We start from the raw sequence: 11701 nt of genomic DNA on the forward strand, positions 1-11701 counted from the left end.
CCCTATGCTCCTAGAATGGAGTCCTAGGATTAAAAAATATATATATATATATATATATATATATATATATATATCATACATTTAATGCAGCACTACCCTGCTTGTCTGTCTAGAGAGTGTCCTGCTCTCTCCTGGGTAATTTTTTACGTTACATTGGCTTTTTATTTTTTGGTATCCCTACCTTGCCTCTCTTTTTCCCTGCTCCCCAAAAGATCCTTCCTTGTAGAACTCGGTATATTTTATCATAGTGCCATTATATGAAGACCCTTTGAATCACATTTTGACACATAAAGCACATAGAGGTTCCTTCCTTGCAGTACATGTCAGGCTTCGCTTCTGTTTGTTGAGGAAAAGAATCTTACAGTTAATGGAACCCAACAATCCCAGAGAAAATGTACACTCCAAGGAAAGCCTGTATTTCCCTCTCTCGGTCTCTGAGGGATGTCTTTAGAGCTTCTGGGAGAGGAAGTTGACACATCAATGCCCCACATACTTCTTTAAGATGAGCAGTTAAAATAGTAGCAGCAGCAGTATTAACATATACAGAGCACTGTGCTTTGCAAAGGATTTTTTCTACGTTATCTCATCTGATCCTCAGAACAAGTGCTATTAACCCCATTTTAAAGATGAGGAAAAAAGAGGTTGTGATGCACTTAAAGTCACACTACTAGTGTGGAAAGCAAGATTTGAATTCAGGTCTTCCTCACTCCAAGGCTAGCACTTTAATTTTCACCACTTAGCTACCTAATTACAGACAGACTTGGAAAGACACTGACTTGCTCAGTGCTATACAGACAACAAGCTGTAGTGGATAAAGTATTGGCTTTCAAGTCAGCTAGATGGAGATTTCATTCCTGCCTCCAACACTTCAATCTGTCAGTAAATTTTTATTATGGAGAGCAATCTGGAATTATGCCCAAAGTGTTATAGAACTGGGTTTACCTTTTGATCTACTATTAGATTTATTTCCTAAGGTGATCTGGGTAAAAGGAAAGGAGCCTATATGTTCTAAAGTATTTCTGGCAGCTCTCTTTCTGGTGGCAAAGAAGTGGTCACTGAAGGGATGCCCATCAATTGGGGAATGGTTAAACAAATTGCGGCATATGATTGTGATGGAATACCACTGCTCTTTAAGAAATGTCAATCAGATTAATTAAAAAAATATGGAAAGACTTACATAAAATTACATGAAACAAACAGAACCAAGAGAATATTATATAGAGAAACAGAAGTATTTGAAGAATGATTTGTGTTTGCCCACCTCCTGAAAAGGAATTGATAAATAGAAATATGCAAGACATTTTATAAACACATATATCTTTTGGTCAAATGATGCCTTATCTAATGGTGAGAAGGGAGAGAGAAAGTTACCTGGGTATTTTAATGTAGCAAATAAATGAATAAGTTTAAATTTGGAAAAAAAAAAAAGGAAAAGCATTAGCTAGGGGAAACACACAAATAAATAAATAAGTCAATATTAAGCACCTACTATATGCTAGACTCTAGGCTAAGTCCTAGCACATGTAAATTAAATGACCAATAGCAAATCCCTTCATCTCTTTGAGCCTCTGTTAAATGGGGATAGATCTCACAGGGTCCATAAAATGAGGCAGTGTCTCTAAAACACCTTGAAAATTGTAGTGTGCTATATAAATTTCAGTTATTATTAGGGTGGAGGAACAAAGAAACGCTTGGCATATGGGCTCTGGAAACTACTCTTTCAGTCCTGTTATCAGCTTCTATACTAGCTCACAATAATGCTATCAATTGTGCTCTCAACCATTTCTCTATTTCTTACCAGTAGTTTATAGACTTGGGCTCTAGTCTCTGTCCGTCATACTTTTAATTATTGACTTTGACTCTAAGAAAGCCAGTCCCACCCTTTAGGGCTCAGTTTTCTTCTCCATAAAATGAGGAAGCTTAGGCTGGATAATTTCTAAGGTCCCTTCTACTTACTAGATAATACAGCCATGATTCTGAGAATCCCTTCTCTTGATGGTGGCAGGGAAAGGTGGGGGATGCTGGGGGAACGAGAGGGGTGGTAAGAAAGTGCAATATAAGAATTATACTCACCAAGAAGGCACCTTTTGTCTTCCTCAAGTCCCTCTCTGCTCCTTTTAAGCAAATAAATAAATTAGGAGGACTTGTGAGTCAGTCAACCACTTGGTTCACAATCCCAGAGGCTTCCCTACTCAGCCCCATCCACATCCTTTTGGCGCCTCTGACCATGGTTAGAGGTAGAGCTTACTCTAGTCCTCTGGAGCCCCTCCTCCTCCTCCTCTTCCTCCTCCTTCTTCTTCACTGACATTTTCCATTTATTAGCTCCTTTCTCCTCTACCCACTGTCCCTCCTCCCCCTTCTCCTCCTCAGTGTCTACTTCCTTCCTGAGTCTGTCACTACTCTCCCCAAAAATCTCCTTTCCTTTTTACATTGCCTGAACTCCCTGAGAGTGAAATATGAAAGGTCCCTGCTCTCTCAGGGTCGGGGTGAACAAGGGTGGTCACACAAGAGCAACTTTATCCTCATTTCTCAGGAATCTGCTCCATCTACTTTCCCCATTGCCAGGTTGCTACTTCCCTGGGCGAAGTGGAGATTAAATGGTGTGCTGGATGGGAAGAAATCCTCTCCCTTTTTATCCACGGCAGAACAGCCAGATGTTAATTCCTAATGAACTGAGCATTTGTGTTCAGTGTAGTCTGGGGACCAGTGCAGGCCTGAAACAGATTCCAAGAAGATAATGAGAGTCTCTGAGAACTTTCTTCTGTAGAGTCAGCAGTACTGGGTGCATAATAATTCTAAATACGAAAATAAGAAAAGTACTAAATACCAAAATCCTTTGACTGAATTGACTATATGCAAAGTGAGAGGAAGAAAAAGGAAGCAGGAAAAATGAAGAGAGCTCTGCTCAGAAAGGCTTTTAGTTAGTTTCTTTCAGAAGCAGAGATAATACAATTTTGGCATATGTGTTCAGAAGCTTTGTTCTCATCTTGTGGTGGAAATCTGCTTCTAAATGATATGTTAAAATTTCCTTTGTGTTTTATTTTATTATTAAGCTACAAGAAATAGAACTAATTCATTTGTCGAATTCCTAAGTTCAGAGTCAATAGTTAATAAACATTTATTAAGTACCTTCTATGTGCCAGACACTGTATTAAGCACTGGAGATACAATATGAAAAAAGACAGTCCCTGATTTCAAGGAGCTCACAATCTAATGGATCATGCTTGCCACCTAACTCCTCCCCCCTCCAAAAAAATCAAATTAACTTAAATTGGACTAGATCATGGGGCATGTTTAACAGTGATGTTTGCATACTCTTAAGTGCCAGGGAAGTGAGACTGTTTTACTTCAATTTTAATATTTGTTTGACAAACACCAAAAAAGAAAGAATAGTTAACATGTAAAAAGAAAAGAAAAAAAAAGACTATATGTGAAACTACAAATCTCTATTATAAAAAAAAGTCTTCTGAATTCAATGTAACTTTTTTATTTGGGCAAGTATTATTATCCCTCTTTCCCACTGTCCCTTAAATAAAATAATAAAAATTTCCTATTAAAATGAATAACTAAATAATATGAATAAATCCGTTACTAATAAGAAATAAAAACAAATATGCAAAGCTGTCTTACTCATCTGTATTTTTCTCTGTACTTTCTTTGGTTCGGGTCTGTGTTTTATCAAAAAATGCTTTGATGACCCCCCTTTGGTTTCTTTTTTTATTTTGTTTTGGGTTTTTTGCAACACTAACTTGCAAAACACTAATTATCACTTGCTTGAAATGGAATTCAGTAAAATTATCAAGAAAAACCTTAGCCCCACAGAAGACATATGAAAAGACACCTAAGAGGTTGAGGTTTGATAGGTAGAGAAGCATTTTATATATATATATATACATATATATATACATATATATATGTACATATATATCTATCTTATTAGATAATATTGATATATTAATTGATTTTAATTGATTTTTTGTTGATTTTTTTCTTCTTTTTAAAAAATCTTTTTTAGAAGAATTAAACAGTTCTATTAAGAAGAGGGGAAGGAATACAGAGGGAAATGTAGATAATTAAAGCCAGAAGATAATAAAATCTATCTTATAATAATAAATTATTACCTTAGTTCTACTCACACCACTCTGCATCAATTTGTTTAAGAGTTTCCAGGTTTGATGGAAGCAGTCTCTTTCATCATTTCGTATAGTGCTAAAATATACTGTTGTATTCATATACTGCTATTTGCTCAGCTGTCCCCTAATTAATGAATTTTCTTAAATTTTCATTCTTTGCCACAACAAAGAGAGCTGGTATAAATATTTTTATACATATAGGATATTTTCCTCTGGTCTTTTTGGGTTATAAACTTAGTAGTGATGTCTTTGGATCAAAAGATATTCATAGTTTAGGGACTTTTTGAAGTATAATTCCAAATTGTTTTTTTCCAGAAAAGCTAGATCAATTCACAGTTCCATCAGCAGTATACCAGCTTCCCTGTCTTCTCCTCCAACATCTGTCATTTTCCATTTTTATAGTCTTTGCCATTCTAGTGGGCATGAGGCAGAAGGTCAGAGTTTTCTTTGATTAGATTTCTCTAGTTGGTGATTTGATGCATTTTAAAAACCTAGCTGTTCATAGCTTGGGTCTATTTCTTTCAAAATTATCTTTTCATATCCTTTAACTATTTATCTATTAGGGAAAGCCTGTCATTCCTGTATATTTGAATTAATTCCTTAAGTATCTTGGAAATGAAACCCTATTAGAGATATTTTCTGCAAATGTTTTCCCCCAGTTAAGTGTTTCCTTTATCATTTTAACCACATTGATTTGCTGGTGCAAAAACTTCAAATTTTGTGTGACCAAAATTGTCTCTTTCATCTACCATGATCTTTTCTATCCTTTTTTTGGTTATGACTTTCTCCCTCTCCATAGCTGTGAAAGATATTTTTTCCTTATCTTTTGATTTTTAAATTGTATGATTTATAGTTAGGTCATATATTTCTATTTGTATCTTATTGTGATATATGAGACTGATTCATAGAATTTGAAAGGTGGAAAGGAGATCAGTAGTTCCACTTGCCATCTAGTCCAGTGATAAACAAGAGGTTCCCATTGGGATATATCTGACAGGTGATCAACCTCTGCTTTGATGACCTCCAAGAAAGGGAAACCAGGCACCTCATTCCACTTTTGAGTGGTCCTTTAGCATATTAACCTGCTTTTTTAAAAAAGGACCCTACCCAGAGATTAATGCGGATTAGAAATGATAATGTGTTAGCAATTACATTTTGTTATTTAATTAGTTCTTTAAAAGTTTTATCAAAACAGGAAATTATAACCATCTTAGTCGGTAAATTCACTCATCTTTTGTTTTTCTGCTTACTAATTGTATAACCATAAAGTAGTTACCTGACTTCTCTGGACCCTATTAGTTTCCTCATCTTGAAAATGAAGGAGTTGGACTAGATAGTCTCTAACATCCCTTCTAGCTTCGATTTCTGTAATTCTATGAATACTTCATTATTGTTCTTCAGAGTTGCAAGTATAAAGCAAAATGAAGACTGGCATTTTTCCTCAGCCCTTCAATCAAACAGATAGGAGACATTTTCTTTCTCCATTTCCACTGGAACTTGAGAGAGTCTGGGGGTAGAAGGTGAGAAAGGGTTAATCATAGAAGATTGCAACAGATTTCTGAGATCAGACCAAAACTTATCTCTCTTCCTGTCATTCCTTATCTAGGTGGTGTTGAAAAACACCAGATTGCCTAGGAAAACCATAGCATTCATCTTAAAGGGGTATAATCTCTTTCCTCACTCTAAAATTTCAAAAATCTACTTTGAATCAAAATGCAAGCTCCAAAAAAAATTATTCTTGTGAACCCAAAGATATATTCCTACCTGCCAAAAGGATTTGATTTTGGGGTATTCTGATTCTGCCATTAACTGAGTCCAGGCAACAAATGCCATAAACTAAAGTAACAGGCCTCCTTCAGTTCAAAGCCTAGGTGCATTTACTAGGCAATCCAGTCCAGAGCCCAAGTCCCTGATTTACAGGGGAAATAGGAACCAGCCATTGATTACACAAGCCAGGATCAGACAGAATCTATTGTGAAGGCTCACATTGAGAATCAAGCGAGGAACTCATGGGAAATACGGATTTAGAACAAAGAGGTGGTGTGGGGAAATGAAAAGACCAATGGATGTGGAGTCAGAAAAGTAGCTTGTGAGGCTAGTTTTGTAACTTCTGAATGATTTTGATCTTCTTTTCTTAATCTGTAAAATAAATATACTGTCAATGTATGTACATACAAATATAGACACATGTATATATGCATGTATAGTTAGCATTTATCTCATAACATCACTGGGAAGATATCACAAGATAATGTATTCAAGATGCCTTATAAACATAAAACAGTACAGATGTAATATAATATAGTATTGATATAAGGTAAAACTTTCTAATAAAACAAAATACCCTAAAGTGGATATGTTGTTTCAGTGGGTGGTAGGTGTCCTTCTATAGAGATCTTCTAGCAAGGCTAGACAGGTTCTTGTCAGTGACTCCCCTGCCATCTCCAAAGCCTTCAGGACCCTTGCTGTGTGAATCAGAATCTATGTCCTGGAGATTTTAAATCTTTCATCCAAAACTTCTATCCTAGGTTCCTGTAAAAATGTGATATCATGGGGGAAGCTAGGTGGCTCGGTGGATTGAGAACTTCAGAGATGGAAGGTCCTGGGTTCAAATTTGGCCTCAGACACTTCGTAGCCGTATGACCGAGGACAAATCACTTAACTCCCATTGCCTAGCCCTTACCACTCTTCTGCCTTGGTACCAACACACAGTGTTGATTCTAAGATGGAAGGTAAGAGTTGCAGGATTAAAAATTAATATCCAAAATACTCCAAGTATTATTTTGATAAGATTTAATAATAATAATAAGCAAAAGAAAAAATAGCTTCAGTAAAGAGAAAAAGCTTCCCAGGGGGCAGCTGGGTAGCTCAGTGGAGTGAGAGTCAGGCTTAGAGATGGGAGGTCCTAGGTTCAAATTTGACCTCAGACACTTCCAGCTGTGTGATCCTGGGCAAGTCACTTGACCCCCATTGCCCACCCTTACCACTCTTCCACCTATGAGAAAATACACCGAAGTACAAGGGTTTAAAAAAAAACTTCTAAAAAAAAAAAAGCTTCCCAGACCGAAATACCCCAGAGAGAGCCCAGAGCCATCAGAGCAGAGAGCTCCCGAGGGTGGGGTTTCCAGCAAATTTATTTCCCAAAACATGAGGACTCCAAGAGAGAACATAACCTAAAGGGATGGTGGGTAAATGTAGTTCAGGTATATAAAATTTCTATTTACACAGAGTTTAAAAAATGTGATATCATGATAAAGACTTTTGTGTCAATATCTTGTGAACTTAATACCAAATGATGTAAAACAAGTGATTGTAGTAAAAGAAGGACATACGTTTTTCAAAGGTTTAAAAAATTATAAAGTTGACTATATGTAAGGAAACTCCATTATTTTACTTGGAAGAGGTTACTTTGAATACTACCTTAGATCAAGTATTAGTAAAAACCATTGCCCATGAGAAGAAAAATCACATTACGTGTATTTTCATCTAGCCATAATTGCCCTACTAGTATTTACATCTTATGACTATTGCCTCTGAGAACTTGTATCATTTCTGGCTTATAGACTATCAATTGCCAGTGAAAAGGAGCTAGAAAAGTTAACCATCCTATTTAAAAGAATGGCTGTTTTTATCTCCTCAAATTGATTTTTTGCCCTAATGTAGCCACAATGACCATAATGTTCTCAGCAATATGGGACAGCCCCAAAAGCAGACATGTTCACTGTGCCAGGCCCCTGTTATTTCCTTTTTCTACCTCTTCTTAAAACATATGAACAGAGCAAAGAGGGATTTTGATAACATACAATTAAAAATTTTTTGCACAAACAAAAGCTATTCAACTGTAATTTAAAGGGAAATGGTCAATTAGGAAAAATCTTTGTGGTAAGGGTAAATCTTTTCTGTTAAGGGTCTTATTGCTCAGATATGTAAGGAATCAATTCAAATGTATAATAAGAGCCATTCCCCAACTGGTCAGAGGAATAAATAATTAGAGAAATGCAAATTAAAGCATCTGTGAGGTTCTACTTCACACCTAAAAAGATTGGTGAGATTAACAAGAAAGGAAATAACAAAAGATGCAGGGGCTACAGGAAAATAGAAATAGTCATGTGAATTAGACCATCCATTTTGCAAAGCAATTTGAAACTCTGCTCCCCAAATAACTAAACTGGGTATTCCTTTTGACCCAGAAATATTACTATTCATCTTGTAATCCAAAAGGTCAAAAAAGAAGAAAATGATTTATTGACATACTTATAGTAGCTTTTTTTCTTGGTTGCAAAGATTTCCTCTATTAATTAAGGAATAGATGAACAAATTATGATATATTGATGTAATAGAATACTATGTTGCTTTAAGAAATATGGAGATGGTTCCAAAGAAACCTAGGAAAACTCACAAAAAATGATTCAGAATGAAATGAACAGAACCAGAGGGAAATGGAATGACAGCAATGTAAAAACAAACAATTTCGAAAAAACTTAAGAATACTGATCCATGGAGTGACCAATCATGATTTAGGAAAGCATGCAGTGATGAAGCATTCTACTCACCTTCTAGAAGAGAAGTATATATATACCTTTTGGACATAGTCAATATGGGAATTTATTTTATTTTTTATTTTAATTTTGTCCAGATTACAGGTTCTCTCTTCCCCTCCCACCATTCTCTCCTCCCCAAGAAGGCAGGTAATATGATATAAGTTGTACATATATTATGATACAATACTTATTTCCATATTTGTCATGTTGTGAAACAAGGTACATGTTGCTTACACTAGAAAAAATTCATGAAGTGAAGAATATTATATTTCAATCTGCATTCAGACTCCATCTGATCCTTTGTGTTCGTGGATATCCTTTTTGATCACGAGTCCCTCGGAGTTATCCTGGATCCTTGCCTTGTTGATAATAGTTGTCATTCACAGTTGATCATCATATGTTATTGTTGCTAACTGTATAACAGCATTCTTCTAGTTCTGCCCACTTTACTTTGCTTCCCTTCATATAAATCTTTCCAGGGTTTTCTGTGATCATTTTGTCATTTCTTATGACAAAATGGTATTCCAGTCTCCAGAGTTAAATTTGTCTTCCATATTGGTCGTGTTTATGGTTTTATTTTTGGTTTTTGGTTATGTATGAGCTTGCTCTTACAACGATGGCCAATATGGTATTGTGTTTTGAAAGACAATAAAAATAAAATAAAATAAAATGGTATTCCATTACAAGCATTTACCACAGCTTGTTCAGCCATTCCCTAATTGATGGACATCCATTCAGTTTCCAGTTCTTTGCCACCACAAAAAGAGCTGCTATAAATATTTTAGAACATATGCTTTCCTTTCCATTTTCCTTGATTGCATCAGGAAATAAACCTAATAAATTTTGTTGATCAGTTAACAAAGGTGTTGATTTTCTTTTTTTCTTTAAAAAAAAAAAGAGCAAAGAGGAGAACATACATAGACCACAAGGCAAAAATGTACCATTAGGAGAATGACCCTGTGCACTGTGGGAATATTCTCCATACCTTGCTTCATTCAGGTCATCTGACTAAAGTGCTTTGCTCTACTAGACTGGGGACAAGTAGGGCTATTTGTCATTCGCCAGGAAGTTAAATCTAACTTCCCTTTTAGTTTTTATGAAGGAGTGTTTTTGGGCTGTGGGTGTCCTAATCCCCAGGACTGCAGGAACTGGAATGTGAAAGATTGAAAGCAGCATACTTCTCTGACACCACATTAGATAAGGAGAGGCTATAAAAGGCAATCATGGGAGGAGATGGTACCAGGTTGTAAAGTCTCCAAGCAAAATCCATTACAGAGGAATGCCAAGTGATTGGAATGAAAACATGAAAACGTCAAAATGACACAGATTAACAAGGAAAAACCCAATGAGGAAGTAAACTTGATGTAAAATGGCACTAATTTGAGACACTCATTCAGTTAGGATGTTGCTAAAGGAAGGATTTCATCAGGTAAGTTGGGGGAAATGCCTTGCTAATGACTTCACAACATTGGCATACAAAAGGTTTAGTTTTAAACAGTGAAAAAAGGTAGAATCCAAGTTTCATTTTGAGCTATAATTATATTAAGTGATAAGGTTAATTTTGACGTATGTCTATATATCTCCAAAAGCAGGGTATTCCTCTATTCACACCCCAGTGAGAAGGAATTAGTTTAATTTATTGTTACTCACCCTTCCCTACTCTTCAGATAGTAAAAAGTGAATTGTTTACTCCACAGACTCCTGGAAAGGAGGATGAGACTCACAACTAGGCTTTATTTTCACCTTTGCTATGAACTAATTGGGTGACTTTGTGTATTTATATTCCTGGAATTTTATTTATGACTTTTCTGGGTTACACTTTCCTTATCTGAGGAAATAAAGAAATCTGTAAATGAAGGAGCTGGACGATATTGACCTCTAGGATTCCTTCCCACTCTGATAGTCTGTGGTTCTATGAAATGTATCATCCTCTTCAAAGTCATCATCTTAGGGTTTCTTTATCTCTTTAGTATGGCTCACTTTTCAGATGTCTTTAAAGGCGCAAAATAAAACATGTAGAATTACAAAGGAAGCAAATTATATTAAAATACATTTATCAGGGAGGCAGCTGGGTGGCTCAGTGGATTGAGAGTCAGGCCCAGAGATGGGAAGTCCTGGGTTCAAATGTGACCTCAGACACTTCTTACCTGTGTGAGCCTGGGCAAGTCACTTAACCCCCATTGTCCACCCTTACCACTCTTCTGCCTTAGAGTCAATAGTTTGAATCAATACATAGTATTGATTCTAAGATGGAAGGTAACAGATAATAAAAATGCAATTATCAAATACTACAAGTTCACAGTCTCCAGGTTAAGAGCACCTCCCTTCAAAGTACATTTTCTTTTGCATTCCCCCCCTTGTCCTCCTCCAGTCTGCTTAATGGAAAAGAGAGAAATCAGAGTAAGAAAATTTCACCTGGCCTAGGGGGAAAAAGAGCCAAGTCCAAAAGGAGGATGTTCCTCATGGAAACCGCATCTAACATCTTTTAAATAGTCTTTTAAAGCCTTTTTTAGTCTCTGGCATTTAAAGTCTTTTTCCAATACTTTCCTACTCCTCCAGGCTCACACTTCCCTCCACAGGCTCTAGTGGTCTATCTGCCTTTCCTTGAACACTACAGCCTGCACTGTTGCATTGGCTCTAGCCCAGGCCTGGAAAGCTCGGCTCCTTCACTTCCAAGAATTCCTCTCTGCAGCCCAATGCAATGGCCAGAGCTAGTTCTCCCTTGTTAACTGGCTCTCTTCCCTGCTGACAGAAGGCATGCTTCTTGAAGCTCTTTCTGGCCTTGAGAAACATGCCTGACTGGAATGTGTTTCCTCAGCTGTACCCTCAGACTCTCTCAAACAGACTCTCCAATTGCTGGATGGGGGGGGGTCTCCCTCTGGGGGAACAGCTCTGCTATGAGATGCCATGGCTTATGCAGGGGTGGGAGAGAGGAGGAAGGGGAGATCAAGAGCTGCATTCTTTCCAACAGCTGGTTTTCTTTCTCATTCGCTTTCAGCGGATGGAAATCTAGAACTTTAGGGCTTA

The sequence above is a fragment of the Gracilinanus agilis genome, chromosome 2 (assembly GCF_016433145.1).
Source record: "Gracilinanus agilis isolate LMUSP501 chromosome 2, AgileGrace, whole genome shotgun sequence".
NCBI lineage: Eukaryota > Metazoa > Chordata > Mammalia > Didelphimorphia > Didelphidae > Gracilinanus > Gracilinanus agilis.